General features: G+C 38.6%; 1 pseudogene across 1 annotated transcript; it reads left to right on the forward strand.

Annotated features, from left to right (window-relative positions):
- Nucleotides 1-8,264: 8,264 nt before the first annotated feature.
- On the forward strand, nt 8,265-9,067 carry LOC307102746 (small ribosomal subunit protein uS5-like; annotated as a pseudogene). Its single transcript has one exon. The product of its transcript is annotated as a small ribosomal subunit protein uS5-like (transcript).
- The last annotated feature ends 319 nt before the right edge of the window (nt 9,068-9,386 follow it).

Genomic DNA, 9,386 nt, shown 5'->3' on the forward strand with positions numbered 1-9,386 from the left:
ATAGAGGCTGTGCTATTTTACATTCCCACCAGCAGGACACAAGGATTCCGTTTTCTCCACGTCCTTGCCACCAGTTGTTTCCTGGTTTTTTGACACAGGGCACCCATAAGGTGGCATCTCATGGTGGTTTTGGACAATGGTTGCTTTACGTTGGCGTTTGGTGGTATGCACAGCTGAGCCCCCCTCTGTGTTTCTGTGGGATGGGACAAGGCATGAAGAGGGGCTCCTGGCCCTTTTTGTTTCCTGGAGTCTGTAGCTGTAACCATGTGCTCTGCCTGCTCTAGCTAATCTCTGAGGCTCCTTTGGGCAACTGCAGATAAGAGACATGAGATCAGGACTAGCTCTTAGAAAGGAGGTTGTAGTAACTTGCGGTGGGCTAGGGTTCCTTGAAGATCTTTCTTCCAAGCATGTGGGCAGGAGCCACGGCACTCAAATTTGGCTGGTCTGCAGAGGGGTGTGCTTTCATCGCAGGCTAACTCACCACGGACACATTCTTTAGTTTTTACAAAGACCTTCTGCTCCGTCCACTGCTTTTAAAAAAGACACCTATTACAAAAGCATTCGTTTTCTAGGGTAAATGGAAAATTGCAAGGCCTATTTATCTCAGGTTTGTGTTTTAAGTGGAATGATTGCTTTTTAGATGATTTTGAAAATTGTGTCTCCAATCTCATACTCTGTAACACAAGGAGATAACAGTATGTGTAAGATAATCCACTTAAATTAGTAAAATAAAGTAAAGCAATTACATAAAATTTGGGAAATAAAAAATATATAACTAATTCCCATTATTGACACTTCTTTCTGGTACATTTCTTTCCATTCCTTTTTAACTTTTTAAAAAAATACAAAGCTGTAATAATATGTATATATAGTGTAAATAAAGCTTTCCAAAAGAGTTATATGCCCATTTACAATGCCATTAACAATACAGCATATGAATGTATTTGCTCATTTCATTAGATCTTGGTGGACTTTGGGCATTTTTTTTCTAATTTAAAGAGAAAAATTAAAAACTACTCTGCTTAATATATATTTCTTTTGTAATTTTTGTTACAAAATATTTTTTCCTTTTTTTTTTTTTTTTTAGGGAGAGTGGAAGAGAGAGGAAAGACATATAGAAACATCGATGTGAGTTCTATTGGTTGCTTCCTGCAGGAGCCCCAACCAGGGCCCGAGTGAGGGAGGATCCTGCAACTAAGGTACATGCCCTTGACCAGAATCGAACCTGGGACCCTTTGGTCTGCAGTCCAACGCGCTATAGGCTGAGCCAACCCGGCTGGGGCTGCTTTTTTATTTTTGACATAGAGATAGTTCATATTTCTTTTTGTTGTTGTTTTGTTTTTGAAGGGCCTTTGGAATTTAGGAGAAAGGCAAGGAAAACACACCTGGGGAAAAGGGTGGGGAAAGGTGCAGGCGTGCTCCATAGAGAGCCACTGAGATGGTTCATATTTCTATGTGGGTAAGCCAGTGATTTTCAACCTTTTCATCTTATGGCACACATAAACTAATTATTACATTCTGCGGCACACCTAAAAATATATTGTTTCCTGATCTGACAAAAAATTTGGAATAATTTTGATTCATTCACACCAGACAGCTATTGTTGTGTTGGCTGTTGTCATTTTTTTAATTTGACAATCTAAGGGAAAAGAGGTCACTGTCCCTGACTAAATAGTCAGGCATTGCAAGGTTTTGTTTTGTTTTTTTAAGAAGGCTGTGTATTTATTTATTTATTTATTTATTTATTTATTTATTTATTTATTCCTCACCCAAGGATATTTTTCCATTGATTTTAGAAAGAGTGGAAGAGAGAAGGGAAGAGAGAGAGAGAAACATCGATGTGAAAGAAACACATTGACTGGTTGCCTCCTGCACGTGCCTTGACCAGGACCTGGGCCAGGGAGGAGCCTGGAACCAAGGTACATGCCTTTGACCAGAATCGAACCCAGGACCCTTTGATGCTCTATCCACTGAGCCAAATCGGCTAGGGTAGGTATTGCACGTTTTAAAAATTCTTGCAGCACACCAGTTGAAAATCACTGGGTTAAGCTATTTATGGTTTTGTTTTTTTTCCCCCATCATTTATTTTTTTTAATGTATCTGTATTGTTGAAAGTATTACAGATGTCCCCTTTTTCCCCCACATTGACCGCCTCCAACCCTCACTCCCCCCCCCCCCCCCCCCGGCCTTCACTGCACTGTTGCCTGTGTTCATTTGTTATGCTATATATGCAAAAAAAGTTCTTTGGTTTATGAATTTTATTTTTTTGATGTTTCTTTAATTTCTAATTTTATATAGTTTACTAGAGGTCCGATGCACGAAATTCTTGCAAGAGTAGGCCTTCCTGCCGAAACCGGTTTGGCTCAGTGGATAGAGCAGCGGCCTGCGGACTCAGGGGTCCCGGGTTCGATTCCGGTCGAGGGCATGTACCTTGGTTGCGGGCACATCCCCAGTGGCGGGTGTGCAGGAGGCAGCTGATCGATGTTTCTCTCTCATCGATGTTTCTAGCTCTCTGTCCCTCTCCCTTCCTCTCTGTAAAAATCAATAAAATATATTAAAAAAAAAAAAAAAAAAAAAAGAGTAGGCCTTCCTTCCCCCAGCTGCTGGCACCGGCTTCCCTCTGGCACCCGGGACCCGACTTCCCTCACAGCCCCGGCTTCGTCTGGAAGGATGGCTGGTCTAATTAGCATATTATGCTTTTATTATTATAGATTATTATAGATTCTTTATTTGCATTCAAGTTTTAAAATTTTTTTCTTCTCCAGTGGTATGATACATTGCTTTCTCTATAGCAGTATGACAAATTTTGTTTTTTAAAAAATAATTTTTTTTATTGATTTCAGAGAGGAAGGGAGAAGGAGAGGGAGATAGAAACATCAATGATGTGAGAGAATCACTGATCAGCTGCCTCGAACTGTGACCTCCTGGTTTAACAGGTCGATGCTCAACCACTGAGCTTTTTGTCTTATTTTTCTGTTTTAAAAATACATTTCTAACTAGTTAATCCTAAGGAATTCATTTTGTGTATGTGTGAGGTAAGAATTTACCTTGATGTTTTCCCTTAAATTGGTGGCCAGTTATTCTAACAGTTACTAATTCCTTCCATCTCTGATGATTATTGGTACTTTCTTTATCATAAACTGACTTCTAATAAGTATATTAGACAGATCTACTTCTATTTTATCTATTATGTTCTATTAGTTATTTGTTTTTTTTTCTTGCATAGTCCCAGGCTCTTTTAATTATGGACTTATAATAATTTTAATATATGCTATCTCTTTTGCCTATAATTCTTTAGCAAAATTTTCTTTGCTATTATCACCTGTTTGTTTCTTTTAGACATATGTGGTAATTTTGTTTATTCTCTTTATAGTATAGTTTATTCAGTTGGGGTTTTGATCAGAATTGCATTTAAAATATAAATTAAATTGTAATATACATTTTAAATATAAATATTTATTCTTCCTATCTAAATCTTGCCCCATCTCTATTTCTTGTTATTTCTATATATATTTAGTTTATGTCTAATTGGGTTATTTTTCCTCTTATTGGTTGCACACAAACCTTGTTGAATTTGTTGCTTTGTGAATGGGGTTTTTAAATTGGATTTTTGTGATGGTTATTGCTTTCACATAGGAAACGTGTGTACATGCGCATTATAACTATCCACTTTACAGAGCAAAGTATTGAAAAGAGCAGTCTGTGCAGTCTTTGGATTGGTCAGACTTGGGTTTGAATCCCAGCTCTACTACTTAGCAGATGCCTGACTCTGAGAATACAGTGCTATAGTGTTGGACATAAAGGATTTTAATAAATGATGGCTATAGCTATTAGATTTCTCTTGAATATAGTTTTCCATTCATTTCTTTGGGGTTTCTAGTTAGGCAACGATATCATCTATAATTAATGATAATGTAAACTTTTTCTTTCCAATATTTAAATTTCTTTATCTGTTTCATGTCTTGCTGCATTGACCAGAAAAGCTTGCAAAACAATACTAAATAAAAATTTTTAGGGGAAATTTTTATTCTTATTTTTAAAGGAATTCCTCTAGATTTTCACTATGAAGTATAAGGCTGGGTGTGGTTTGAAATGGATATTGTTTATATGTTGGAGAAATAGATTTCATTTCTTACCTTTTAAATGTTTTTAAATTAGAAATCAGTTATCTTGGAAGGTTCATACAATTTGAACAACTTTATTTATAGATTGCAATATTAACATTAACTAAGAGGAAAGATAGGAATTAAGGATCAATCTTATCTTGAATATACAGTTATTTCTCCTAAAAATACCTGTCTCTCTATGAGGTCTTTATGAGTCCTCTTATGAATTTGAATACTGAAAATCAATTAATCTCCTGGGGGGTGAGTCTGTTGTGGTGGGCTGGGAATCTTCCTTTTAATGGCCTAACCACTAGTTTCTTTATATAGAAATCTGTACCTTGATTTTATATCTGATTTGGGGCCCACAGGAACATTTTATCTTTGATTCTTACTTTGAATTCCTATGTGTACAAAAACTTGAAACATTTAAGTTTTAAGTAGAAACTATATTTAAATTCTATAATCTTAAACTAGCTATTCTTCTGGTTAAAGTTTATTGGTATTTTAAAATAACAATTGTTTTTCTGGTGTAAAAGTAATTATATTCATTATAGAAATTTGAAAAATACGGGCAAACATAAAAACAAAAATTAAAAATGGTACATAGAGTTTTGTTAGATTTTTTTTCATTTACTGTATTTTGAATAATTCCAATTTTAAGTAGCTTTATACTTCATGATTGCAAATGGTTAACATGTTATTCCATCATTGAAATATTTTACCATTTATTCATTAAAGCCCTATAATATATACCAGTATTTAGCTTGTTTTGAGTTTTTCATAATGGCAAATAATTTAATGACAACCATCCTTATACAAATATCTTTGTCTGTATCTCTTTGGGAAAGTTTCTACAATTTAAAAAAATATATATTTTTTTATTGATTTCAGAGAGGAAGGGTGAGGGAGAGAGAGATAGAAACATCAATGATGACAGAGAATCATTGATGTGCTGCCTCCTGTACACCCCACAACTGGGGATTGAGCCCGCAAACTGGGCACATGTTCTGACCGGGAATCGAACCATAACCTCCTGGTTCATAGTTCAACGCTCAACCACTGAATCACGCCGCTTGGGCTGTACATGTTTAATATCTGGATGTACTTGTCCCCTCTCTCTCTAGTCTATTTCTTTTTTAATTGCAAGTTTGTTTCTGTGTGTAACTACAGACTTACAGCCTACTCAAGATTTAAATTTTTCTGTCATTCTATTCAGTGCAGTAGAAAGAACTTGGGCTCTACAATCCTAGGACTTGGATTCCACACCTGGCTCCACCACTTCCTACTTGTTTAAGTTGGGCATATTATTCACTATCCGTGTGTCTGAAAATCAGCACTTATTCCACATTCATCTGAAGCAACAGGACCAGTTTGACCAGTTGCCTCACTCAGGTCTATCCCATTCTATAAAATAAGCCATTGTTTTAATCCCGCAGAAAATTTCTACGTCAGTATTTTGGTGGGGGTTTTTTTGTTGTTGTTATTGTTGTTGTTTTTAAATATATTTTTATTGGTTTCAGAGGGGAAGGGAGAGGAAGAGAGAGAAATAGAAACATCAATGATGAGAGAGAATCATTGATTGGCTGCCTCCTGCATACACCCAACTGGGGATCAAGCCTGCAACCCAGGCACGTGACCTTGACCAGAATCAAACCTGGGACCCTTCAGTCCTAGGCTGATGCTCTATCCACTGAGCCAAACCAGCTAGGGCTCTAAGTCAGTATTTTGATTATAACTGTTTAATCTTGTCCATTGTCGCCATAATATAATTTAAATAACATTAAGATGTTTTGAGCAACTTAACTTTTTAAGCACCTTATATGCTTATACATGTACACATATAGAAATCCAGCTGTACAATCATACTCATAAATGAATGATGATCATGTAGTAGTTAAGAAATAATGATTTTACTGTGGCACTTTTCTGTTTTATTTATATATTAAAATATTTTTATTGATTTCCAGCGAGAGAGGAAGGGAGAGGGAGAGGGAGAAACATCAATGTGAGTGAGAAACAAAGATTACATAGGAAATTTGATGTAACCTTAACACTTGTATTGTAAAGAAATATATATGTGCTTGGCTGTAAAATGTAAATGTTAAGCATCAATTTTTAAAATATGTTTTTATTGATTTCAGAGAGAGGAAGGGAGAGGGAGAGAGAGAAACATCAATGATGAGAGAGAGTCATTGATTGGCTGCCTTCTGCATTCCCCCTACTGAAACCCAGATATGTGCTTTGACCTGGAATCGAACCATGACCTCCTGGTTCATAGGTCAACGCTCAACCACTGAGCCACTGAGTAAGGCAAGCATCAATTTTGTAAATGTATAACAGTTACAATTGACTGAACACCTACCATGGGCCAGATGCCTTTTTTGAATGCCTTATGCATGTCATCTCTTTTAATCCTCATGACAGTGCCCAGGTGGTAATTGCATCTGTTTTGTAGTTGAAGGAACTGAAGTTGGCCAGATTGGACACCTGTATTAGTGACAGCCAGTAACTGATAGAGCCAGGATGGAACCCAGAGCTGTCTCAGGTCCCAGTCAACGCTCTTTCCGTGTAATCTGCCACATCCAAGTATATTTGCAGTCCTTGTTTTGCTTTATAAAATCCAACATCTAAGAGGCTGGAGAAGAAAGAAAAACCCTTCTTTTAGCTGAAGCCTGAACTTGGATTTCAATTCAGGAATAAAACATGATCTGATACACAATGTTATGGCTGTAATCCGTAGGATATATGAAGAACTGATGCAATTATAGTGTAAAGATAAATTGTGGGGAAGAGGAATGGATTTGATGTGGAGAGGGCTGTGTGTTTTAAAATTTGAATTATCTGTATTACCTGTCATATTCTATAGATAATTGCTTCAGATCCTTGACTTTGATGCAGATGTTTATGACATTAAAGATAATCACTTCATGTAATAGATTTAATGAAACTGTTTAATTTTTTCCTTATAACAAAATCATTGCATTCTTTTTAAAAAAATATATTTTATTGATTTTTTACAGAGAGGAAGGGAGAGGGCTAGAGAGCTAGAAACATCGATGAGAGTGAAACATCGATCAGCTGCCTCCTGCACACCTCCTACTGGGGATGTGCCCACAACCAGGGTACATGCCCTTGACCAGAATCGAACCTGGGACCTTTCAGTCCGAAGGCCAATGCTCTATCCACTGAGCCAAACCAGTCAGGACATCATTGCATTCTATTGTAAAGAAATAAGAAGATAGAGATAAGCAGAATGGTGAAAGAGAAAATCCTTCATAATCCTACTTCCTGGAAATAACCAGTTTAATTTTTTGGTTTCCACCCTCTGTCTTTTATTTATTTATGTATTTATCTTTAATTAAGTTTAGAGAGGAAGGGAGAGGGAAATTGAGAGGAAGAGAGAAATATAAACATCAGTGATGAGAGAGAATCATCTGTCAGCTGCCTCATGCATGCCCCACACTGGGGATTGAGCCTGTAACCCTGGGCATGTGCCCTGACCAGGAAGCCAGCCGTGACCTCCTGCTTCATAGGTCAACGCTCAACCACTGAGCCATGCCAACCGGGCCACCCTCTGGCTCTTTAAATTTATATGTGAGGCCCTAGCTGGTTTGGCTCAGTGGATAGAGCATCGGCCTGTGGACTGGAGGGTCCCGGGTTCCATTCTGGTCAGGAGCACATGTCTGAGTTGGGGGCTCGATTCCCAGCAGGAGGCAGCTGGTCAGTAATTCTCTCTCATCATTGATGTTTCTATTTCTCTCCCTCTCCCTTTCTCTCTGAAATCAATAAAATATATATATTTTAAAATTTATATGTGAGTATAATTTACAAAAATGGAATTATCTATTTGTAGAAAACCTTTTTTTTTTTTCATCAAAAAATATTTCATGAGCTCTGGCTGGTGTGGCTCAGTTGTTTGGAGCATCCTTCTATGCTCCAAAAGGTTGCAGGTTCAATTTTCGGTCAGGGCACATACCCAGGTTGTGGTTTTGATCCCTGGTCAGGTGCATGCCAGAGGGAGGCCATCAATGTCTCTCTCTCTCTCTCTCTCTCTCTCTCTCTCTCTCTCTCTCCCTCCCTCCCTCTTTCCCTCCCTTCCTCCCTTTCCTCCACTTCCCCCTTTCTCTTTCTGAAATCAAAGAAAAAAATATATATAGCATGAGCATCTTTTCCGAGGAAATACCAAATGATGACATGGGTGCTGTGGGAGGGGGCACTGGAATGGGAGGCCCTGGTGATTTGGCAGTGTATTGGGCCAAGGTCACGGGGTCAACTGAGGCCAGGGAGTTGAGGAGGCAAGCAGAGGTCAAGGATTGCACCCCTATCACCAAGCCAGGCCGCCTGGTCAATGACATGATCAAGTCGCTGGAGGAGATCTATCTCTTCTCCCTGCTCATCAAGGAATCAGATCATTGACTTTTTCTTGGAGGCGTTGCTCAAGGTCGAGGCTTTAAAGATTAGGTACATGCAGGAGTAGACCCACTGGCCAGAGGACCTGGTTCAAGGCATTTTTCGTCTTTGGGGACTACAAATGGACATGTCAGTCTGGGTGTTAAGTGCTCCAAAGAAGTGGCCACTGCTGTCTGTGGGGTCATCATCCTGGCCAAGCTCTCTGTTGTCCCTGTGCAGGGAGGCGACCAGGGGAACAAGTCTCACACGGTCCCTTGCAAGGTGACTGGCCACTGTGGTTCTGTGCTGGTGGCCTCATCCCTACCCCCAGGGCCACTGGCATTGACTCAGCCCCTGTGCCTGAAAAGCTGCCGCTACTGGCCGGTATCCACAACTGCTACACCTCGGCCAGGCACTGCACCGTCTCCCTGGGCAACTTCGCCAAGGCCGCCTTTGAAGCCATCTCCAAGACCTACAGCTATCTCATCCCCGACCTCTGGAAAGAGACCATGTTCACTAAGTCTCCCTATCAGGAACTCACTGACCATCTTGTAAAGATCCACACCAAATAAATAAATAAAGACCCACACCAGGGTTTCTGTGCGGAGTACCCAGGCTCCAGCTGTGGCCACCACATAATTTTATATGAGAAAAATAGAGTGAATTAAGCCCGTTTAAATATATATATAATGAACTTCTAAAATGAAATTATTCTCCAAGTTCATCTTTTAATTTAATTAAGTATAGTTGATATACAATATTATACTAATTTCAGTTGTATAACATAGTGATTCAACATTTTTATACCTTACAATGCAATCACCCCACGAATTCTCGTAATCATCTATCACCGCACTAATTTATCACAGTATTATTGATTATATTACCTTA

The sequence above is a fragment of the Cnephaeus nilssonii genome (assembly GCF_951640355.1).
Source record: "Cnephaeus nilssonii genome assembly, chromosome: 7".
Classification (NCBI taxonomy): domain Eukaryota; kingdom Metazoa; phylum Chordata; class Mammalia; order Chiroptera; family Vespertilionidae; genus Cnephaeus; species Cnephaeus nilssonii.